Raw genomic sequence first — 23,999 nt, 5'->3', positions numbered from 1 at the left:
CGTTAAGATTTAGACTGACATTAAATGAACATTAAAAACGTACCTTGAATTTGGTAGTATTTTCTAACTTGGAAAACCTTTTTTATTTTTATTTTTATTTATTTTTATAATGACAGTTCAGTTCTTGGAAGTTGCACTCTAGTTGTTGCACATGTGGTGAAGGCTAGGGCACTTCTTGCAGCCTCTGTAATATCTAGAACTATTTCTTTCTCTCACCAGACTACATTCTGCAGTAACCATATTGGTTTAGCATGCGTCAAGGCTTCTAGTATGAACAGGTGGTCGTAGGTGAAGTGTGTAATATCTTTCAAAATAATATTTCTTATCCCAACTTAATATGTATATACAACTATAAGTTAGCCTTTTGTTGGTTGTTTCCTCAAATATGTTAGTTTGAGGACTGGGCTATCTGTTTGTCCAACCAATGGCAGTGCTCAGGAAACCTGGGAAGGAAACACACATTTTATTTATATATTTGTATACAGTACAGTATTGTTATACAGTTCTGCTCATAAGTGTACATAACCCTTTCAGAATATGCAAAATGTTACTAATTTTAACAAAATAACAGGGATCATAAAAATGGCAAGTTATTTTTTTATTTAGTACTGTCCTGAATTAGCTATTTCACATAATATATGTTAAAGGAGCTGTATGTAAGAAATGTATTTCAATTAATCATAAAATGGCCCTGATATATCACTAGACATTCAGAAATCATGTTCATTTCAAATACTTATATCACTGACAACAGTAGTCCGGCCAGGATATTGTCATTTAAAAAGTGAAGTTGCAGCCCTCAACTGATGTTGATGTTGTCATCTTGTGTTTTGGCCTGAAGCTCCACCCTTCACCTATCTACCAATGACGAAGTCAGTAGTGTTTCGGCATCCGGGTTGCCAGCTCTGCTCTAGTTGAAAGCTCCTTGTAGCAGCCTACGTTCCTGCTGGATCCTGCAGCCTATCTGGCAACCTCGAGTCAGGGGGAGGGGGAGGGGATACACCGCTCTACAGTAATTTGAAAGTGATTGCAGTACCAGTTTTGGCCACAATCTTACATACGGCTCCTTTAACATATAGTCCACAAGACAAAATAACTGAATTTATAAAAAATTATCCCGTTCAAAAGTTTAAATATGCCTCAAGTGGAGGAGTTCAAGTATCTTGGGGTCTTGTTCACGAGTGAGGGAAGGATGGAACGGGAGATTGACAGACGGATCGGTGCAGCTTCTGCAGTAATGCGGTCGCTGTACCGGTCTGTCGTGGTGAAGAAGGAGCTGAGCCGTAAGGCGAAGCTCTCGATTTACCGGTCAATCTACGTTCCTACTCTCACCTATGGTCATGAGCTGTGGGTTATGACCGAAAGGACAAGATCCCGGATACAGGCGGCCGAAATGAGCTTTCTCCGCAGGGTGGCTGGGCGATCCCTTAGAGATAGGGTGAGAAGCTCAGCCACTCGGGAGGAGCTCAGAGTAGAGCCGCTGCTCCTCCACATCGAGAGGGGCCAGCTGAGGTGGCTCGGGCATCTTTTCCGGATGCCTCCTGGACGCCTTCCCAGGAAGGTGTTCCGGGCATGTCCCACCGGGAGGAGACCCCGGGGAAGACCTAGGACACGCTGGAGGGACTATGTCTCCCGGCTGGCCTGGGAACGCCTCGGTGTCCCCCCGGAAGAGCTGGAGGAAGTGTCTAGGGAGAGGGAAGTCTGGGCATCCCTGCTTAGACTGCTGCCCCCGCGACCCGGCCCCGGATAAGCGGAAGAAGATGGATGGATGGATGGATGAAAGTTTAAATACCCTTGAATCTTTATACTGTGTCGTTACCTGGATTATCCACAACATTTTTGTTTATTTTTTTGTGATAGTTGTTTACGAGTCCCTTGTTTGTCCTGAGCAGTTAGACTGCCCACTGTTCTTCAGAAAAATCCTCCAGGTCCTGCACATATCCTCTGCATATTTGAACCCTTTCCAACAGTGACTATGATTTTGAGATCCATCATTTCACACTGAGGACTTGTACGCAACTGTTGCAAAAGGTGAAAAAAATCACTAATTCTCAAGAAGGAAACAAGATGTGAGCCAGGGGGTTTCAAATTTTTGAATGAGATAATCGGGGTAAATTGTACTTATTTTGTCTTCTGGAAAACATGTAGGCCTAATTATTCAATGCAGGACTAAATGGAAAAAAATCAATCTTTAATCTTTATCTTTAAACAAAATAAAAAAAATTACACATCATCGCTGTTCAAAAAGTTTACAGGTCTTAAACTTGTGTTTCCTTCAGAATGAATTCTTTAATGAATAGAAAGTTTAAAGAAAGGCATTTATTTGAAATTGAAGTCTTGATCAATTTAATGCATTCTTGATAAATAAAAGTATCAATTTCTTGGGGAGAAAAAATCTAAATAACATTTTTTTTATTTATCTTTGGTTGAATTTAAGAAATGAAACAAGGTGAACACAGAAAAAATATATTATCTTCTTCTGCTTGTATTTTTATGTGGGTTTTTTAAGTCAGCATCTGCAGAACATAAATATATTATGACAGTTTTTACAGCAGAAACATTCCTGAAAAAAAAGCTTATAATGCTTATTTAGAACTAACATGTGTTAGTCTTCATAAACGGTCCATCCAGTCAGTCTGAAATAACATTATTAATATTGAAATATTGAAATAACACAATGCAGGTGTCCACTCCTCAGGTTTCCACAGCTACATAACAACATTAATGTAACAAAACACTTTGTGGAGAATTATCTCCTCTGTGAAAACATTAGATTGTGTAAGCAACCAGCAGAATGATTCTACTAATCTCAAAAGCACCATCTTAATCACAGATCAACATTAAAATGTTAAATAAGATTCTCATGATTTTTCAGGCTATTGTGCCAGGCTGTTACTTTTACAAAGGTTGTGGGTTCAATCCCAATGGCTGCATTACTGTGGCCATAATCCTGCTCCATCACCATTGTCCCTCAAGCAAGGGTGCGACCATATTGTACAGTAATTCCGATAGATAAACAGCATCTAAATCTGAAAATGCTTGTCAATTAAACACAGGTTACCCAGCGCTTTCCGGTTCTGTTTCCATTGTTGAAGGCAGTGTTGCAAGTAGCCATAGGCCTATAGCAGCCAGAGAGAGAGACTGCCAGAGGGTTCTCCAGGACCTAAAGCTCCTTAGACCCCACATTGGTACCCAGCCTTCATGCCTTGTAAACAGAATTGCAATTTCTTTCCATCTCCTGCCTAACACATTCTGCTACACCAAATATAGCCGCCTATTTCCAGCTCCCCAGCTCTAACGCGAATCCTCCCCCTCAGCTGTCTTGCAAAGGGGGCATCTAATCTGCTTTCTTCTTCACCACTCGCTTGCATTGTAAACCGATCCAAGAAAATATGAAGGGAGAGGGTGGAAGGTGCAAGGTGCAAGGATGAGAGAAATAAGAGCGATAGATGGTATAAAAAAGAGAGTGAAAAGATAGAGAGTGAGGCCGAAAGAGAACGGGGGAGAGAAGAAGATGACCTAATTACAATTGCCCACAGTGTGAACCATCTCCCTTTGAAGAATATGAAAATTGCAAAGAGACAAGGAAAGCCAGACCGGCCGAGATGTGCGAAACACACAGCAGAAGAGGAAAGCAGATTGAGTGTGCCTTGCTTTTGAAATCCTTATCACACATTCACATCTACGTTTCGCACAAGTACACCAGAGAAAAAATACTCGGTTGTTCCAATGATGTTTCATTCAAAAGGTATAGCTGTCTCCTAAAATCTTGAAAAGTCTGGATAACTCTGATGTAAATGCTCTATATTGTTTTGTGTTCTTCTTTTGAAGAAATTACCACTTTGTTGCATAGACAGATCAAATGTACCCTTGTCAAAATTCATGTTTTGTTTGGATGAGAGGTTTGAAAATGAACAGTGATTCATGTGATTGTCGTACTACACAGCTCCCCTCAGGTCACCAAGCAGTTGTCATTGTTTTGAGATCTGAGAATCTGTGCCCACAACTGTATAATCAATTTAATTATAAATATAAGATTTATATCTTATTTGACATATTACTACTGAAATATTATTAGATTGAATTTGTGAGTGCTGATTACTGATAGTACAGATTATAAAATCATGCACCCATTCAGCTGTTCTCAAACAAATAATCCTTGGTGGTCTGATGGAGGTCTTTTCAATGACTGTGTATGATCAAATGCTGTGATATTGCCTCCACCGGACCAAATATGTAGACAATATCTTCCAGGATCTCTACAGAAATGCTTTCTTAAGATACAAGCCCATAAAGTACATGCACGCTTTGATACATTATTTAGACAGATTTTCTAAAGCAGGCAAGAATAGAGAATTTGAGGTGAGAGAACGTGGAAGAAAAAATAACAAAATGTATTTATTAGAAATTCATCTCATCTATCTGTTTTTCTGCCTTTTTGACCTAATTAGCAGCAAATTCCCCACAACATGTAAATGTTAATTATCACTTTCCAATGATTCATAAAACTAATTAGCTACACCTTTGAGTAAGGGATGTGGATTTAGTCCAAGCCATCACGTCCTCTCAGAATGAGAATGAGTCATTAGAAACATGTTTTGTCTTTTGCTGTTTGTTGGGGAATCAGGATTCAAACTGAATGCAAAATTGACAAATCCACATAAGGAAAATAAAGCAGCACAGAAAGGAAAAGTACATTGGATTTAAGGGGTCCACATAATTATGGAAAGAGATGATAATATTGCATATACACTACCGATCTAAAGTCTAAGTATAGGTATGTTTTTGAAAGAAGCCTCTTATGTTCCGATTTTAAATATAATTATATTTTCTATTTTAACATATTTTAAAATGTAATTTGTGATGGCAAAGTGGTGAAAATATTTAATTATTATCAAATGTTAAAAACTTAATGCTGATTCATATTTTTGTGAAAATAATACTTTTTTTCAGATTTGTTGATGAAGAGATGTACAAAAGAACAGCATTTATTTGAAAAATCTTTCATAACATTATAAATACTGTCACTTTTGATCAAATTAATCCTTGCTTAATAGAAGTAATAATTTCTTTTAAAAAATGTATCAAGTGTATTTTAGATTCAAATTACCCACTACAATCCTTCATCATAGTCAAGAAATTAAAACAAAAAGGACCGGTTTCACAGACAGGGCTTAGATTAAGCCAGGATTAGGCCTTGGTTCAGTTAGGGCATTTAAGTAGCTTTTATAAACGTGCCGAACAAAAACATTACTGGTGTGCATCTTGAGACAAAACAATGGCACTGACATATTTTAAGATTTGTCAGTGCAAGTTGCTTTCAGTTAAAACAGCTCAAACATGCATTTTAGTCTGGGACTATCTCAAGACTGTTAAACCAGGGAAAAATCATTTAAACTTTGTATAAAAGATGTCACCATGCCCTAATTTTTTTTTTTTTTTACAATTATAACTTAAAACAATTATGAATCAAGATGTTCAACCTGGCATACATCATCCTTAGCATTCCTCATACAATGAAGGTGAAACTAAAAATCACATTATTAAAAGAAAACATTATCACCACGACACATAACAGAAAGGGAACAATGACAACACTGCAAACTGTCAAAATAGTTGTGATTTGCATGATTTAGTCATGCCATGATGCATGCTGGTCCAGCAATGAGGTATATTTGCATATTATGAGGTACAGAGGTAAGATGAAGGAATTTAGAAAACATCCTCAAAACACTTTTGAGACACATATATTTTCCTCATCCTCACCTCTAGATCTCACCCATTCTGCCAAAAAAAAAGGCCTCTTCTTGCATTGCGTAACTCTATGTGCCATCTGTGACTTTCAGCACTATACACACACAGCAAGTTATATTCACCCACTATTGAATTCCCAATGGAAGCAGTTTAGTATGGCTACAGTAATGTATGACATGTTCCTCTTGACCCAGCCAATCTTCAGTCCTTATATACAGAGATCACCTTGCTAGTCCTCATTAGATCCCTGAGAAGTTAAGCTTTACACACAACATTTAAAGTGGCTTTTTGATATTCAAATGTAAGTCAGTGTACTAAAGGTAGAGAAAATCTCTAAGGGTGTTTCCCACCGATTGCTGCCCATTCGCTGTTCATCTTCTTTTTTCTGCATAAACTGGCCCACATTTTAATGGAAAAAGCAACAGATTGATTGCCATTTTCCATGCCATTCAAGACACTGATTCGCAGATAAAAACAACATAGTATTATAATGTTGATTCATCCCAACTAGACAGGTCTGGGAGGAGGCAAAATTAAATATTTAATGTGTTCTCTTCAACTTGACTGCATCCGTGCTGAGAGGCTGAAAATATCCAACTGGCTTATGTAAGAGCCTGTAGCAACTGTAAGGAGGGAGAAGAATGGAGAAATAGAGGGTGACAGAGAGAGAACGAGGGAGGGAGGGAGGGAGAGAGACACAGAGTGTCCCCGCTCTGCAACAGCAGTCTTATCAGGTTAACGCCTCCCGTTCTATTTCCTGCTCCCTCGCTACCGCTGGAGATTCACGGGTGATTCGTGCCCAGCTGGACGAGCTGTCCTTTCAGCCAAAGGCAGAGGAAAAGAGCAAATAAGAGAGAGAAATCATTATATGGCAGAACTAGTAAACAAGATATGTTTTAAGTCTATGTAACATTAGCACATAGTTAATCTTGTTTTTTTGTTTGTTTTTTCACAATGATAAAGGGGACAAAAATGTGCATCATGATGATAATGAATAGATTTAAATTGATATTGATGATGAAAATATGACGGAAAAAAATAAATAGTACCACAAGATATTCATAATGTAATGTTTTCGAAGAAGAAAAATCGAGAAAAAATATTGTTGGACAATGAAAAACTAAAGCCTCAAGAATTCACAACATGGTGTACTCATGATGGTATTTCAAAATTCAGATTTTTCACAAGTTCTCACGTTAGAAATTTGGGGTCAGTAACTTTTTATTAAGCAATTATTTTTATTCAGCAAGGATGCATTAAATTCGTCAAAAGTGTCAGTAAAGACTTTTACATTGTTACAAAAGATTTCTATTTTAAATAAATGTTGTTTTGTTTTTCACTTTCTATTTATCACAAAAAAAATTATATATAGGCTATATATATATATCTTGAAATAGTGCATCACGCTTTCCACCAAAATATTGAAAGAAATGTTACTTGAGTACCAAATCATTATATCAGAATGATTTCTGAAGGATCATGTGACACTGAAGACTGGAGTAATGATGCTGAATTCAGCTTTGCCCTTACAGGAATAAATACATTTTAAAATATACTAAAATAGAAAACGAATAAATGCAGACCATAACAAACATCTTCTAAAACATTCAACAATCTTACTGACCCCAAACTTTTGAGAAGTAGTGCAAATATTGACTAAATGTATATATTTTCATCAAAAGACAAAAACTGTAAAAATGAACAGTGCCCATGGGCTTGTCTGGTACCGGTCTAATCTACGAAATCCTATACTAGATAACAGGAGAATTAACAGAAATTTAGATCAGAAGCACATCCATACCTCATATCACAAGCTACTAAGAAGTTTTTAATCAAGACAATCACCTGAAGTCTTAGTTCTCAACAGGTTCTGCTGCATGACTTTTCAATTTCTCTTATAATTATCCATTCAAAATGAGAAAAAGGTAGTCCAGGTCAGGATGGATGTTTCTTAGTGGAAATTATACTACAGATTGGTGTTCTCCAACGAATGGTGATTAGGCCAGAGATTAAAGACAGAGAACGAGCGTGGACCGAATGAATTAAATGGAAATTAGAGTAGAAGGCTAGTACACTAGGGTTAAGGGTCAGATGAAATTTTATTAATTTGGATTTTGGACATTTATATTCAGATTTAGATTAATTTAGATGATTTGAGAACGAGTCTTTCATTATATGCCAGCATTTGTCAGTGTAACTGGTGTTTTGTCTGGGCACAGTTGGAGGGGTGGGGAGCTGGGGTTTACATGTAGGAGGATAGTAAACATATTTTATCACTCACTGAAGCTCACAGGCTGTAAATCAGGATCTGTGCTATATCGCTCCTCATCGCTGGCTTGTAAAATGGATTAATGAGACCTGCCCCTTCTTATGAGTGCCACACACACGCTCACATGTACCTTGTGTGAAACAGACAAAACATTTCCTATGTAAATTGTACCTCTCAGTAAATCATAATATTACAATTGCTTCTGGCTTTGTCAATTGTGGTTAGCAGGTGGACACCGTGATTTTGCCAAGTAAAACATGTTCTTGGTTCAACATATTTTGTTGATCCTGAAACAACATTCCTGTTCGAAACTTATCCCTACCCCTAAACCAACCCTTTACTTTTCCCTAAAATCAGAGGGAAATTATAGGTGAATAACACTGATAGAAGCACCTAACCCTTGTAAGCCTAAACTTGACATAAACTGTAAACTTGTCCTTCAAATCTGATTAGTTGATTGGAATGTTGTTTCAGGATCAACAAAGATGTACTTGGTGAAATCACAATTACTGTAAACAGGTAAACGTTAAGATCATGGTTAAGAATTATGCAAATGTACACTCTTCTAAAGCTTTGCTAAATGTAACAAATGGTACCTCCATCCATCCAAGTAACCTCAACACAACACTGTGCAATACAAAATATCTCCTCTGTACTAAAATTCAAATGAGGACAATATTTTGTAGTTCATGTAACTCAAGCTGCTAAGATAGTTAAAAAAAAACGATTTATATTGCACAAATAATAAAAATACTACGGATGGATGGATGGACGTGAAATATTATATGGCTGGAACACTGACACAGTCAGAAGCCAGGACAGGAACTATGTGTTTTATAATATATATTTTGTATATTGAAGATTATAATTATAGTGTGATAATTTTCTCTAACCTTATAATATAACTAAAATGGCTAATTCTTGAAATTATTAATATTTACTTGAATTTGACTTGCTTTTTTTTAAAGTAATATTTTCCCACTTAATAACTATAGATGTGGTCTGAAAGCTATTTCTCATACAGTACATCTTACACCTAACATAAACAAATATTTGTACACAAAATCGTGAAATACGAAAGTATAAAATCCAGATATTTTAACTATCATTTTTCACTTTATGGTTGAATTCTCAGAAAGTAACACAGAGACTCCTGTGTGTTGCTCTTCTGTACTCGCACAGTGATAATGTCAGTCATATCATAAAGGAGCAGAAGCCCAATCATTCTACATTCTGTGCCTGCACTGCATTCAATCAAATAAGATGCATTTCAACATATTTGGCTGCCGGAGTGTTAAAAAAAACTATGAATGAATGAATGAATGTAAAAAAATTTATAAAAAAAGGAAAAAGGGGGAAAAAGATTATGTTTTTTTGCTATTTGCTCACTTTAGAAGAAAATTTCAAGATTGTTTAAATGTCATTTTTACAGCTGTAGGTAAAAACTAATCTAACCTCCTTCAAAGCGTTTGCGTGTGCAATCACTGTTTAAAAGACACCATCATCAATCTGCCACTGGAGGCACCAAAGTCACTGCATCTACAGTGTGTGTAAACACCTGACACGTCCTTGAACACACAGAAACATATATATATATAGACGACTGTAATGGGAAAACAGCAAACTATTTATATGCACATCAACACAGATGAATTTACTCAGAATAACAAAAAAGCAGTAGAGTATGTCAACATGAAAAAGAACATGGAGAGCTGATTGATTTACTTCATTTACCAAGGTCCATTTTGAACACAAATAGATGTTTGCAAATGTCTTGTTTTACTGTCTTGGCTTTAGACAGTCATGAATATCAGAAAGGAATCTCTCAGTCAGTGGATACACTCACTGGCCACTTTATTATAGGGTATGGTGGTGGCAAACGGATATTTTCTCGTTTTTGGACCATTCTTTATAAACCCTAGAGATGGCTGTGTGTGAAAATCCCAGTAGACCAGCAGCTTCTGAAGTCCTCAGACCAGCCCGTCTGGCAGCAACAACCATGCCACGTTTAAAGTCACTTAAATCACCTTTCTTCCCCATTCTGATGCTCAGTTTGAACTTCAGCAGATCTTCTTGATCATGTACATGGATGCACTGAGTTGCTGCCATCAAATTGGCTGATATTTGCGTTAACGAGCGGTTGAACGGGTGTATCTAATAAAGTGGGCCGGTAAGTGTATTTAAAGGCATCTCTGAATAGTTCAAACACAGACATTCAAACACACAAATACAATGGCAGTCTGCTATTGTTTTTAGATGCCCTGATGCTGTCAGTTGGCAAAAACATCCTCTAAGGCCACACCTCCTGAATCTAACAAGTAAACTGAGACCTATACCATGTGTCATACAATGAGGTATCCTGGGGAAGTCTTTGTGTTGTATGAGGACAGTAGGATAGAGTGACCCATAGGGCCCCGGGCAACGCGAGGGTGTGGCAGAGGTCGGGAAACAATGCTGGTAGTTGTTGGTCAGGTACTGCAACCAAAAACAAAACACTGGATCTTTCTGAGTAAAAGTCAAATGTGCTAATGTGAATGTTTTTATCCAAAGCAACTGAGTTCAATTGAATCTATCCCATGACTTCAGCACTATTACCAACAAGTTCTTCCAGAGGAGCTGAAGGATATATTTGCTTTAAAATGTATTTATTTACAGTACCGTTTAAAAGTATGTGGTCGGTAAGAGTTTTTTTGTTTTTTTTTTAAAGAAATTAATACTTTTATTCAGTAATGACACAATAATCAAAAGTCACAGTTAAAACAGTTTTCAACATTGATAATAATGTGTCTTGTGCAGCAAGAATGATTTCTAAAAGATCATGTGGCACTTAAGACAGCTGAAAACTCAGCTTTGCTAAACTTTACAGGACTAAATCTTAAAACAGTTATTTTAAATTGTAATAATATTTTACAATAGAACTGTTTTTACTGTATTTTTTATCAAATAAATGCAGCCTTATGAGCAGAAGATCATCTTTACAAAACACTGATATAAATCTTACCAACCCCAAAGTTTTGAAAGGTAGTATATAAATTGACGTTTTCATGAAATACTAGAACTCCAATATCTACAGCTTTTATTTATAAAATATTTCATTATTCCCGTGGCCTAGTTGTAAATGCTTTTACACATTGAGCTGGTGTGGTCATATGGGTGACACAAATTTGAATCTGGCTTGATATATGTCCTGTTGTCTGAAAAACATGACGACAGAGACTACAAAAATATATCTATGAATGATGTAGTGGAAAAAATATGAACGATTTCAAATTCTGCTAATTATTTGTCAAATAATTTCTCTTGTGTGGAACTATATTGTACTTTTAGAGATATTTTGAAAATGAAAAGCACCGAAGAGAAGAAGGAGAAACAGATGAAGGAGAACAAGCCAGAGCAGAGTCCTTGAGTCTGTTGCTGGATCCGTCAAGGGCTTGCTCATACCTGTATCATCTTCAGTCCCTGCTGCACACCTGGCCGGGCCTCCCTTTTAGTTGTCTCCTAGACACGACACAGCATGCTTATTTGTGTGTGTGTGTGTTAGAGAGAGTGGGAGGTCTTTAAGTAATAATGTGCTAATTTCTTTAAAAGGGACATTCCCACTTTCCCACATTAATCAAGTGTCTCATTAATAGACATAAAGTACCATGTAAAGCCAGAAATTACAATGACTTTAAAACACAGACTTTAAAAGTTTGTAATACAATATTAAAAACTGAGCTGTTGGCTTTGAAAGGTTTTCTAATACTGAGATACTAAGAGAAAGCGTAGCTTAGTAGCATAGCTATTCTCTGAGAAAGTAATTAAAACAAGCAGAAGCCTTCTGACAATTTGAGAGTCAAGCTGGACCTCTAGTGTTTCTCACAAAAAACAAGAATAAAGTTTTTCTCATTCTCTCTCTCTGTCTCCACCGAAGCCCCTCCTGGTGGGAGGGGTAACCCCCCCATGTCAGACTTCAAAGAGGAGACTGAGCTCCTCTTGCATTCATTTCAGTCTCCCAGCTTAACCACCGAGTTCAAACAGCTCACCCACACCCTGTGAGCCGAGGACTGGAGGAGCTGCACACAGCACAGAGACAGACACTAGCAGATACATGCACACAAAAGGCACAAACACACAAACTTACATGCGCAAACTTGCACAGAGCTTCATAATAATGTTCAGAGACATTTATGAATGCAGTCTTTCAAAACTTTCTCCTGAAATTGCTATGGAAAACTTCATGGTAGTAATTTTCATTCTTCCCCATATCCAAGACAGACTCTGCTGTTCGACCTAACTTTCGGATAGACTACTGTAGTTTCAAATAACCTGCTTTCTATTTTAATATATTTTAAAAAGTCATTTATTCCTGCAAGCCAACGCTGAATTCATTACTCCAGTCTTTAGTGTCACATGATCCTTCAGAAATTCTTCTAATATGCTGATTTGCTGCTTATTTTTGTGGAAACATGATTTCCGCGATTTGTGGAAAATGGTAGTAGTCGAGTCAAGTCACCTTTATTTATATAACGCTTTTTACAATACAGATTGTTTCAATGCAGCTTTACAGAGATAACAGGAAAATAATGCAACAAAGTTTGTTTCCAGAAGAACAGCGTCACAGTCCAGCTTAAGCTCAGTGACGTTTCATTTTTGTTGTAAAAAAAGTTTATTTATATATATTATATTTATATATATATATATAGCCGCTCTGGAGAAAACCGTGATGTCATGTAAAATACGGAAACAATATAAAACAAATAGTTCTGGTCCTGGCTTCTGATTGATCAATCCAAGATTTCAGTCATGCTAAGATCAACTATACTGTATAGTAACAGTTATGGCGTGGAAAAAAACTGTTTGCTATATCACTATGCAGCACTCATAGTGTATCATTATTTTATTATTATTATTTTACAAACAAGGAACGTGACACTATTTACATGTGACTAATACGAAATAACCAAGGCAAACAAACATTCATACACACAACAAACATGACAAGTCTATTCTGATAACTCCTGTTTATATATGCGTGTGTGTCATTATTTTTGTTGCATAGCAACGTTATGTCACAGACTATCTTCTAATCTAGCGGAAGGCTGTTAATTAAAGGAATAGTTTTTAAACATTTTGTTTACTCATCCTGAAGACTTTCTTTCTTCTGAAAAACACAAGATGTTTTGAACAATGTTTCAACTGTTTTTGTCTAAAAAATAAATAAGTACCTGGACCCCCTATAGGCTTTCAATGCATGGAAGAACAAAAGTGATTAGGATGAGTAAATGATGACAGAATAATTTTTTGGGGGTGAACTATGCTTTTAAGAATACGTTTATTTAACAATAAAAATATTCTTAACATTTTATTTTAAACAAATAACAGTATATTATTTGAAGTGAAACATTTCATGCTTGAAATATTCAAATAGACTTTACAGGCTTTTATAAAAAATAAAAAAAAGATAGACAGCAGCTCTAATATGGCACAATTTTGATTGTCGGCCCTCATATGAGAATAAGAGCGCTTACTAGTGCTACATTAAGTGCTGACTTCAGTGGAGTACTTACTCTCTGCCCTAGATTCAGGCAACCCACTCTAGAGCTCTATATACAGTCGCAAGCTCTGAGCAAATTGCTTTAGATATTGACACTGTAGAAAAAGGTGAATGACATTTAATTTCGGCAGTCATTTAGGATAAAAACAGTGCTTCACCTTGAGCATTAGTGACTGTATATCGATGCACGCAACTCTGTCTGTCTATTTCCGATGAGGTCTGGGGTCGTCAGTTCACAGTTTGTCGAATATGTTTACAACAGCATTTTTTTTATTATCTCAAATTAAGCTTTATTTAGATGTGGATCAGTCAGAAGGCCTAAAGGGGTAGTAGTTCTTACAAAGTATAAAAAGCATAAATTAAATGTTTCAAGTATCGCATAGTTTTGCACTCTTCGCAGAACAGAACGAGACGCACATGATTAACAAGAACTTTGCAAACTCGGGGAGATTTTCTCTAGGAGACTTGGAAAGTACCCGCTCCCTCCCTTTTCTCCCCCTCTTATTCGTGAGAGAGAGCATGTGTGTTCGATTAACATTTGCCGGAGTATTTGTTTATGGAGTGCTCTCTCTCTCTCTCTCGCTATGGCCCCACCCCTAGAATTCCGGGTGTTCCATATTTCCCGAACATGGTTCAGGAATTCTTTGACCTGATTCCACCAAACTCCAAGACCACGTCTCACGTTTTTCTCAGTTTAAAGATCACACATTTATATAAATATACACAAATATATAAAATATACACAAATATATAACATTTAGCATTTCTGCTAACAAAGGGAAAGACCCAAATTTACAAAACTATTTTCAGGGTGAAAAAAAGTCTGAAACACAACTATGATGTCTGCTTTTGACCCCCCTCCCCTCTCTTTCTTTCCGTCTTCCTCTCTCTACTTCTCTCAGCAGACAAACATGTCTCGTTAATCCTCTTGGCTTTCATAACTATGAACAGGAAATGCTTCTTTTGCACTGAACACATCGCCGGATTTTAACATTTTGGTCCTCTCTCAAATATAGGCCTAAAACCATTCATTTATTCTCATATAATCAATTTTAAACCACTCTTTATGTTTACAAAAGAACCTGCTGACATATGGATAAAGTTACAGCTATAAAACTAAAAGAAAAATGGCAAAAGGCTGTTTATATCCCTTAGATGTCCTTTTTTCTGCTTGCCATTTTAAGGGGTCATGAATTGAGAATTTCAAAATGTCCTTGATCTTTTGGCTATGTAAGAGGTCATTGTGCTATGAAAACACCCTTTAAGTTTCAGAACTTAAAACTTCCTTGTTAGTCCAAAAACAGCTTTTAATAAAACCAAGCTCTGAAAACGACTAATTTTGGATTTTGGCACATTATGACGTAATAGTGCAATGAAAGACCGCATCTGCAGAATCAGATCAATGACCTACTTCTACATTAGTGAGATGACGAGGAGAGAGGAGCCATACAGGATCCCTGGACTAAAGATAACATTACTTTCCAAAGGATCCCAATGCTAGGAAAGTGATTATTTATTCTCATTAGAGCATTATTTGTTTGTTCAGTACATTTCACTGTGGATTCTTTGGTAAATCAGTCGCAATTTCAGCGCAGGCTTTGCTACAGACTATCTTACTTTACTGTAAGATATGGACCCGACAGTAATGCAACAACATGCAAGAAACCTTGTTACTTTTACTGCCTAATCTGTGATCAGTGATTTCTGATATGTGACCCTGGACCACAAAACCAGTCACATGTCGCACGGGTATATTTGTGGCAATAGCCAACAATACATTATATGGGTCAAAATTATCAATTTTTCTTTTATGGCAAAAATCATTAGGATATTAAGTAAAGATCATGTTCCATGAAGATATTTTGTCAATTTCCTTCCGTAAATATATAAAACATTTATTTTTGTGAGTGAACGCCAACATAAATGGAGAACTTTAAAGGAGATTTTCTCAATGTTTAGATTTTTTTTGCACCCTCAGATTCCAGATTTTCCAATAGTTGTATCTCGGACAAATATTGTTCTATCATAACAAACCATACATCAATGGAAAGCTTATTTGTTCAGCTTTCAGATGACGTATAAATCTCAATTTCAAAAAATTGACCCATGTGACTGGTTTTGTGGTCCAGGGTCACATATGTAATGATTCATGTACAGTCAGACGTTCTTTGTCTCAAAATCATTTATTGCTGTTTATGCGTCATTAAATCAAGCCAGTGACTACACGGTCAACTTCACATTGTTTCTCTTAGTTTCTCTAAATAATCTGTTATTTAAACTGTGATTTAATTATATATAGAAAGTGATCAAAGAACGCTCCCTTTATAATCGCTGGAGCTGTCAATCAAACAGTGCAAGTTTATTTGTGTTAATATGACACACACAAGTACTATACATTAGTGCATACATTAGTGTAACTGTCTTAGTGACTAAGTTCTGGACTCTCTTCAAAATTCCCTATATAATAAATGACGGTCTACACTGCACAATGAATCTCTTGTTTACATCGTGTTTGCACTGTTAGTTATGATGCAGAAATCGAATTGCAATGACGAGATCACTTCATTCATGTGCTCAACAGACATGTCTATCATCAGCTATAATGCTTAAAACTTTCCCAAGTGTGGGTATTTGCAGGTTGGAGTAATGGGTGTGATGAAAGGTAGGGGCGTGGAGAAAGGTATTTATCATTGGTCCAAAAAATGTCTGTCAGGGTGTGGGGTAGGGTTAGGGATTAGTTTCTGTTATAGAAATTCACCTTTCGGCACGCCCATTACCCCGACATAAAGCTATCCCTGTCTCACCTTTCATGCAACCGAGTAGATCTAAATATAATGCTATAATCAACATTTTTCACGATTAGTTAAAGGCCCACTGAAGTGCCTTGAAACGTGCAGCATTATTCAATGTGTTGATGTAATTTCCACTAAACAGGCAGACAAAGTGGGACATATCGTACATATCCCCTTTTTTTAAATTGCCAGTAGCGTTTAGTTTATATCACAGCTTGGCCAGAGCCGTTGATGTAAAAGTTGTAAAAAATTATCTTAAAAAAGCTCCATATCGCTTTAAAATATAGCATTCTGTGCAGAATTCAAATGGGTCCAATACGTTTACTGGTCTGCGCCGACTCACATATGATCGGCTCTGTGCTATCGTGTCTCTGGACCAGAGCAGACTGTGTACGGCTGCGGCGGTTCACTTGACACTATCGTGAATCCAGACTTCATTCACCCCAATGGAAAGCATATTTACACTGTCTGAATTGTTCCTTATCCCCTATAAAGTGCACTATGTGCCATTCACCATGTAGAAAATAGTAAATGTGTGAACAAGTGACCAATTTTAGCCACAGCTTCAGTGTCTATTTATAATCTAGTGGGCGGGACTCTGTAGAATCTAGAAAGCATTTGATTGGACAGAAAATCTGATGAGAAGCTGAAGTGCAGAATAATGTCATCAAAATCATTGATCCATATTGGCGGAAGTGAGAGACTGTACATTTTGAATGCTTATATCTTCTAAATATGAATTTTGTCATTGTTTTGTAGCACACTAGCTTATAGATAATGCCAACGGCACGCTTATAAATAAGGCTAACATATTCGTACTAAATGCCAAAAAACTTCAATTTTGATTTCATGGGGACTTCAATCTCGACTGCTATAATAGTAAAAACGTAGTAAATGTTTTCGAGAGAGTTCCAAATGTAATACTTAGTTCTTAATCAAAGAAGTTAGCCAATGGGCGTTTACATTGAAGTCTCACAGCAGACACGCATCTAAAAGCTAAAATCAGGGTAGAAATGGCCTTTTATTTCTAAATTATGGCAATTTTTTATGTAAAAATCATACAAACATTTTAAGTGAACTTCAGAAAACATTATAAAATGGTTTTTTTTTTTTTAATGCAGTTCATGACCCCTTTAAGCATGTCATTAAGATTTCAGTCCTCTCTCAAATATTGGCCTGAAACTGATGAGGGACAATAATTGGAGTCATATCTTTTTTTAAAAATAATTACTTTAAAAAATGATTAAGAAACAGTCAAAGTTTAACTTAAAAAAATTATTTCAACATAAGGAAAGTCAAATAAACAGGTCAATGTGTCTAAAATTAGATCATTTCACATTCAACCAATTGTTGCCTATACAAACACTCTCTCAAATCCCCCCTCCCTCGCCTTCTGTAAGGTAACAGCCATATAATACTGACCAGGAGAGTGACAGAGTGGACACCAGTAGAGGGAGTGTATGAAGAGTGGACTGCACATGTAACTAACCCATATACGCCACTTCCTGAGAAGAGTTTCCTCAGTACAGAGACACTCCCTACAGTGGCTCATAATGCATCCAGCAGCAACCAACACTGCAAGTTTCTGAAGGAGAGCAGGCCACTTTTGCTTTGCGTTCCAATCATACTGCTGTACATCTGAGCTTGTGTGCGTAGCCTATATGTATAAGAAGACACAAAGAACATATGAGAAACAAAGGAAAATGTTTACTAATATAGAAAACACATGCAGTCTGTTTAGACTGAAAATCTAAATTCTCATGTAAGATGAATATTGTTCATAACGTTTTCAGACTGTGAAATTATGTATTCTCATAAACATATGATACAAATAAAAAAATATATATATAAAAAAGCTGGCATAAATTGCAAGATGCAATTTCTAATTCACATTACCTTGTGTAGGATTATTTAAATTAAATAACCATTTATTCTATATAATAGATTTTAAAACACTTTTTATTTTTAATAAAGAACCGGCTGACATGTGGATACATTTACTGCTATAAAAGAAAAAGAAATATTCTGTTTATATCTCTTCTATGTCCTTTTTTTCTGCTGGCCGTTTGAGCATGTCATTATTGGCAGAGCTGATTCGATGCTCGCATTTTCAGGGGGAAATTGTTAGTTCTAATATTTCACTCTCTCTCACACACACACACACACACACACACACACACACACACACACACACAGCGGTCTAAGCACTTCAAGGAGAAATGGGCCCTCTGCAGGAGAGCATTAGTAGGCGAACCTCGAAATCAACGCAAAGTGTCACCACGGCACCAGCCATTGGATTCATGACGCACACAAGCTGAAGGATAAAAATAGGGCACAAGCTACACTCTTGAGAATGCCTATGTACCTGACACTTCCACGGGCGCTCACTTTTCTGTGGAAACGGACTGATGCGAATTTCAGTATGGAGAAAGAAAAACATTTGCTGCGAATTCGCTCATTCCTATGCTTCTAAAGTAGTGCGCGCTGCAGCACAACCTCTCTGTCTTCCGCTGTTACCCTGCAGCGCGCACACGTGGGCGAGCCCGCGCAAGCTCTGTTGAGCTGGAGGGAGGAGTAGGCACGCAAGTCGAACATGCATCCTGACATGTGGAACATTTAACTTATGTTGCTACCGGACTATAGAACGTAATTTATTTAGAATAATATATTTCATAAAATATTTTAAGACCCAATTCTACGATATGCTTGCTCGTCGTTCGTTTTTAAAAAATAAACATTTGCGTCCTTCACCTACAATAGCCCGGTAACTGTTAGCCTACATGTAAACATTTAACTTTTATATGAAACATTTTAAATAGCCTACTTAAATTACATAGGCTATGCTTTTGTTTTGTTTACTTGCTTATGTTATACTAAATTGTTTTGGTTCAATTCCACGTGAGAGCGCAAAGGTTTACCTATGGTGCGTGAATGCGTCCGTGCGCGCGCACCTCAATGTCCATATCCACCTAGAAGCCATCAAAAATGCACCCCCCTTCGACTGAAGAGGGTAGTGAGGAGAATAATTTCTGGCACTGTGAGACGAAAAACTACAGCCGTGTTTAAGTCTCATTTTAAATGAAACCAGATGATATTCTACCTAAAGTAAAAAAAAAATACTACAAAGTCTGTGCATTTTTAAAATCCTCAGGGTCCTTATGTGCACTTTGGTCTGAACCAAGTCTGTCATTCATTTTAAAATCAATGAAATTGATTACCAGATCAAGGACAGAGCCAAAGAAAAACCCTATTTCTAGCCTTTAAGATGGTTGTTGTTTTTCCACGGTGCACATATAGTCTTCTGAGTTACTAAATTCTGAAATAAAGGATACAGATCTTGGACTTAATGAGATATACGCACATAAACTTTGGAAAATATAAATTATACATTTTGTAGAAATTCCTGCTCTCTGGAACATATTGACAGCTCTGAAAAAAATCGTATTGATGATTTCTGCTCATTTTTCTATTTTATTCAATTAAATTTGATTCATTTGGTATGTGATTGAGAGATGTTTTGATGCATATAATCTGAAAAATTCCGTAGCAACAAAAATATAAAGAGTAACTTCAAAGATAAAACGGTAACGCTTTACAATAAGGTTTCATTATTTATCATTAGTTAACATGAACTATAATGAACTTCACTTCTAGCATTTATTAATCTTTATTAATGTTAATTTCAGCATTTACTAATACATTATTAAAATCAAAAGTTGTATTTGTAAACATTAGTTATTGCACTGTGAACTAACATGAACAATGAACAGCTGTATTTTTTATTAACTAACTTTAACAAAAGATTAACAAATACAGTAACAAATGTATTGCTCACTGCTAGTTCATGTTAGTTAACACATTAACTAATGCTAACAAATGAAATCTTATTGTAAAGTGTTACCAATAAAATTAAAAACCACTCAACATTTAATAGGACTGGTAAAATACTTCTAAACTCATTTGACTTAATATTAAATAAAATATAATTAAATCAAAAATAGCAGGACAGCAATAATGTTGTGCGTTCTTTACAAAAAAATAAGACCAAATACCTAAATACTATGTGTGTGTGTTTGTGCTGTGTTGGAGATAAAAAGAGCAAGAAAAAAAGAGTTTGTGTGAGTGTGTGTGTGTGTGTGTGTGTGTGTGTGTGTGTGTGTGTGTGTGTGTGTGTGTGTGTGTGTGTGTGTGTGTGTGTGTGTGTGTGTGTGTGTGTGTGTGTGTGTGTGTGTACCTGTGTGAGGGAGAGATACAGCTCCCTCTTTCTTTCATTCTCTGTATCTCTCCAGTTCCCCTCCCCTCACCCCCATCCCTTTGGTGAAGAGTGAACACACCCTCGGTCCGTGGCATGCAGATGAGTCTCAACAGGTTACAGGAAGCTGAAATTCCAGAAGAGCTAGAAAGGCTCAGACAGGAGAGGCTGCTCAGGGAGTTCATTTGTCACAAATTACATCAACTCTCAAACATTTCTTAAGAAAGTCGTTGATTCTACAAAAAAACAACAACAACAACCTACCTGCTACCTTGAGCATTGCAAGCAGGGCTCTTTATTTTTAATTAATTAGATCATTAAATGTGTTCTGTGTATTTATTGCCATACATATGAGAATAGTAGCCTATTAGCCAGCCTGAAATGAGCCTGACCATTTCAACCCAGCGTATTTCATGCTTTAAACTCTGAATTTAGGCTATGTATAGTCTATATAAATTACATTACTTTATCTAGGTTAGTGAAAATAATCACATATGGGTTCACCCTGCCTTATATATCACGTATGTTCATATTATCAAATTTTCTTGCAGAACTAATGCAAATGGAAATTGTCCGATAGACTTTGGAGGAAAGCAGGCTACTTTCCGACCGTTAACTCAGCCTGCTTTACGGGAATAGAAACATGCGGGGAGATACAATCATTACCATGGAAACCAATCTTGCCTGAGGAGGATGGGGATGGGGAGGTCAGGACAAGTGGTTGCCTTGGAAACCGCACACATTGCTCACGCTCAGAGCCCTCCCTTAGCGGGCTGACGTGTTGCAAAGGGGGTCGGCGACTTTAATTGGCCGAAATTCAGCCTCTGGGCTTGACACCTCCCTCCCAACACAGTTCGTGCTCTTAAAGGGGAAATAAAATGCAATTTGTGAACCCGGGCTAAAAATACTTCAGCAAAGAATCAGTCAAAAAACGTTACATGATTATATGGAATATGCAGTCTTATTTGGTAAGTTGTCACTGACTGTTGCTCCTGCTCTAGATAACAAAAAAAAAAAAAAAAAAAAGGAAAGTGAATTGCGCAACAGCCAAACGCAGAAGGGACAGCTTGTGTTTAGTAGCAGGCTGATAAAAACTAAAAAAAAAGACTAAATGTTGGTCTTAAAAACTCTCTCCCACAAGAATGTACAGGGTAGCCTACTTTCTTATTAAAAACAAAGACCAGTAAGCTAATAATCCAACTTGCAAAACGAGATAGCCTAGCCTATAGATTAACGTTTTATTTATTCGTCAAGGACGTGAACCGTCACTATTCTCTTAAAAGCGGACTTGAAAACGTGGCCAAATGTAACAAAGACATTTAACTCATTTTCGTTTGACAAAAAAAAAAAAAATAGGCTATCCACAAACAGAAACATCTTACCGTACAAAGCAACATCGCGCTACCGGTAGGCTATCTAAATCTACCAGACATCGATTAAGAAAAATATGTTACAGATCAATGCACTTGCCTCGTGGGTTATTCATTTATGCCTTTTGAGATATGTAAGAATATAGCCTACTTTTACCTCATCAGCTTTGTCAGTTAGCCTACTAATGTCAAAAATATGTCTACTACAATCTAGAACGTATGGTGGCGTCCGACCCTGGGAAATAGCATCTTGCGATTTATGTTAAGTTGATTACTTTGCCTTTAAGTTCACAAGGCATCCATCTGCCAAGCGGGGAAAGCTCCGCCCTGATATTTCACCCACTGGTCCTCCTGCCACCAGAATGCCCGCGAGTGTCCTGAGCAACGCAATCACACTTCAAATCCCACAATGCTCCTCCTGTGATAAAAGGACTTCAGTGACGCCTCAAGACCGGGGAATGTAGTTTTTCTCACTTTAATTTAGAATGACGTTCATTAAAATTTATATTAAAAAATTCTGTTTATGTCTAAGTTTTTCTGATTTGAGTAAGCAGAAAAGAACAACAACAAAAGTGAGCATGTACAGTGAAGAATGAAAGTGCTTATGTCAATAGCCTATTAAAGCATCTTTCCGCAGTCCGTCCACATACAAATTCTCATAAAGTTATAGGCATTTTAAATAGCTAAACCTTTTTTTAAACACACAAATATGTCATACAAACGCAAACCTTCAAGGTAAAACATTATGGGATTTGTGATAGGCTAGTATTCAAATTGAAGCTATTATCCATGCATGGCATTCTAGTAGCCTAAGTTATTAAAAATCAGTAAGTATTATTTTCAAATAGCCTACATTGTTGTTGCATGAGCGTGTTTTTGTAATCTTTTTTTTTTTTACCTGACTGAAGGATTTTATTGAGGCAAAGAGCAATCATCTCCTATAGTAGACAATCAGAAAGAGGTGCTCACCTCAACTAACAAGAAAATAGTAAATCCTACATTTTCTATGAAGCATTTAAAAGACAATTAATTTTCTTTCTGATGTTGGAAGTTTATAGCCACTGACGGTGACCTCTATCACAACTGGAGAGAAAGCATTGACTGATGATTCACGATCGCTGGAGTATGATACTCCATATGAGACTATAGGACATAACAGATTATGTGTTGTAAATAAATGTTTTTATGTCACTGTAAAAGACAGTTACACGACTCGTACAGCAGAGCTCTTCAGTTCTATATTCTTCTCAAATTCACCTATAATTTCTGGTGTTAAGATGCAAGAATGTAAATCTTGATCTGAAATCTTCCCTTTCAAGCAAATGTTTATGTACGGCCAAGATGAACAAACAGTAGTTAAATTAGATTCAGGTGAGAAATTAAAAGGTGCTTCCAAATGTTGTTTAGCTTTCATCATTTTTAAGAATTTTAAGCATTTTTATACAAATATACACATACTCCTTCTCATACCCTTTCATATATTTGTAATATGTATTTTATCTCTCTCTTGGTTTGCCCAGTTATATTAAATTATTAATAATGTTCTTTTTAGCTCATTACTAGTTATGAAATATAAAAGCTAAATATATTAAATAAAATTTCAAGTTAATGATATGTGAATACATCAGAATCGTTAGTTCTTGTGATGGCTATTTCATTATAAGATTGTGAATTTATTCCATTCAAGCAGGAATAGAGCAACTTTGTATTGGAGAAAAAAAAAGAATTATTTCACATGTCCAACTTTTGTTTAACTTACATTCGACATCTATGCACAAACATAGTTTTTTTGTGTTTTTTTTACATATATATATATAATAAAAAAAATATTTAAATACATTTTAATTTTAAATTATAATGAAACCTAAATTGATTGATCTTTAAACATCCATTCATTATCCAACAAAAGTTTTATAGGGCCATTCACACCACAATCACTGAATGTGACACCCTTACCCCACCCGCCTAAAACAAAATGGGAGAATGCCTAGAAACTTTAAAACTATATGCCTTTGATTGTTTGGGG

At 36.4% G+C, this 23,999-nt stretch overlaps 1 long non-coding RNA gene across 1 annotated transcript; it reads right to left on the bottom strand.

The window, feature by feature from the left end:
- Window positions 1-448: 448 nt before the first annotated feature.
- Window positions 449-23,733, bottom strand: LOC309499509. The gene is made up of 2 exons (XR_014206276.1): window positions 1,793-23,733; window positions 449-1,139 (listed from the first exon to the last, which is right to left on the bottom strand). It is a non-coding gene; the product is annotated as an uncharacterized lncRNA (long non-coding RNA).
- Between the last annotated feature and the right edge of the window lie 266 nt (window positions 23,734-23,999).

This window comes from Leuciscus leuciscus (assembly GCF_965113295.1).
Source record: "Leuciscus leuciscus genome assembly, chromosome: 5".
NCBI classification, from domain to species: domain Eukaryota; kingdom Metazoa; phylum Chordata; class Actinopteri; order Cypriniformes; family Leuciscidae; genus Leuciscus; species Leuciscus leuciscus.
This window is presented reverse-complemented; position numbering and strand designations above follow the sequence as displayed.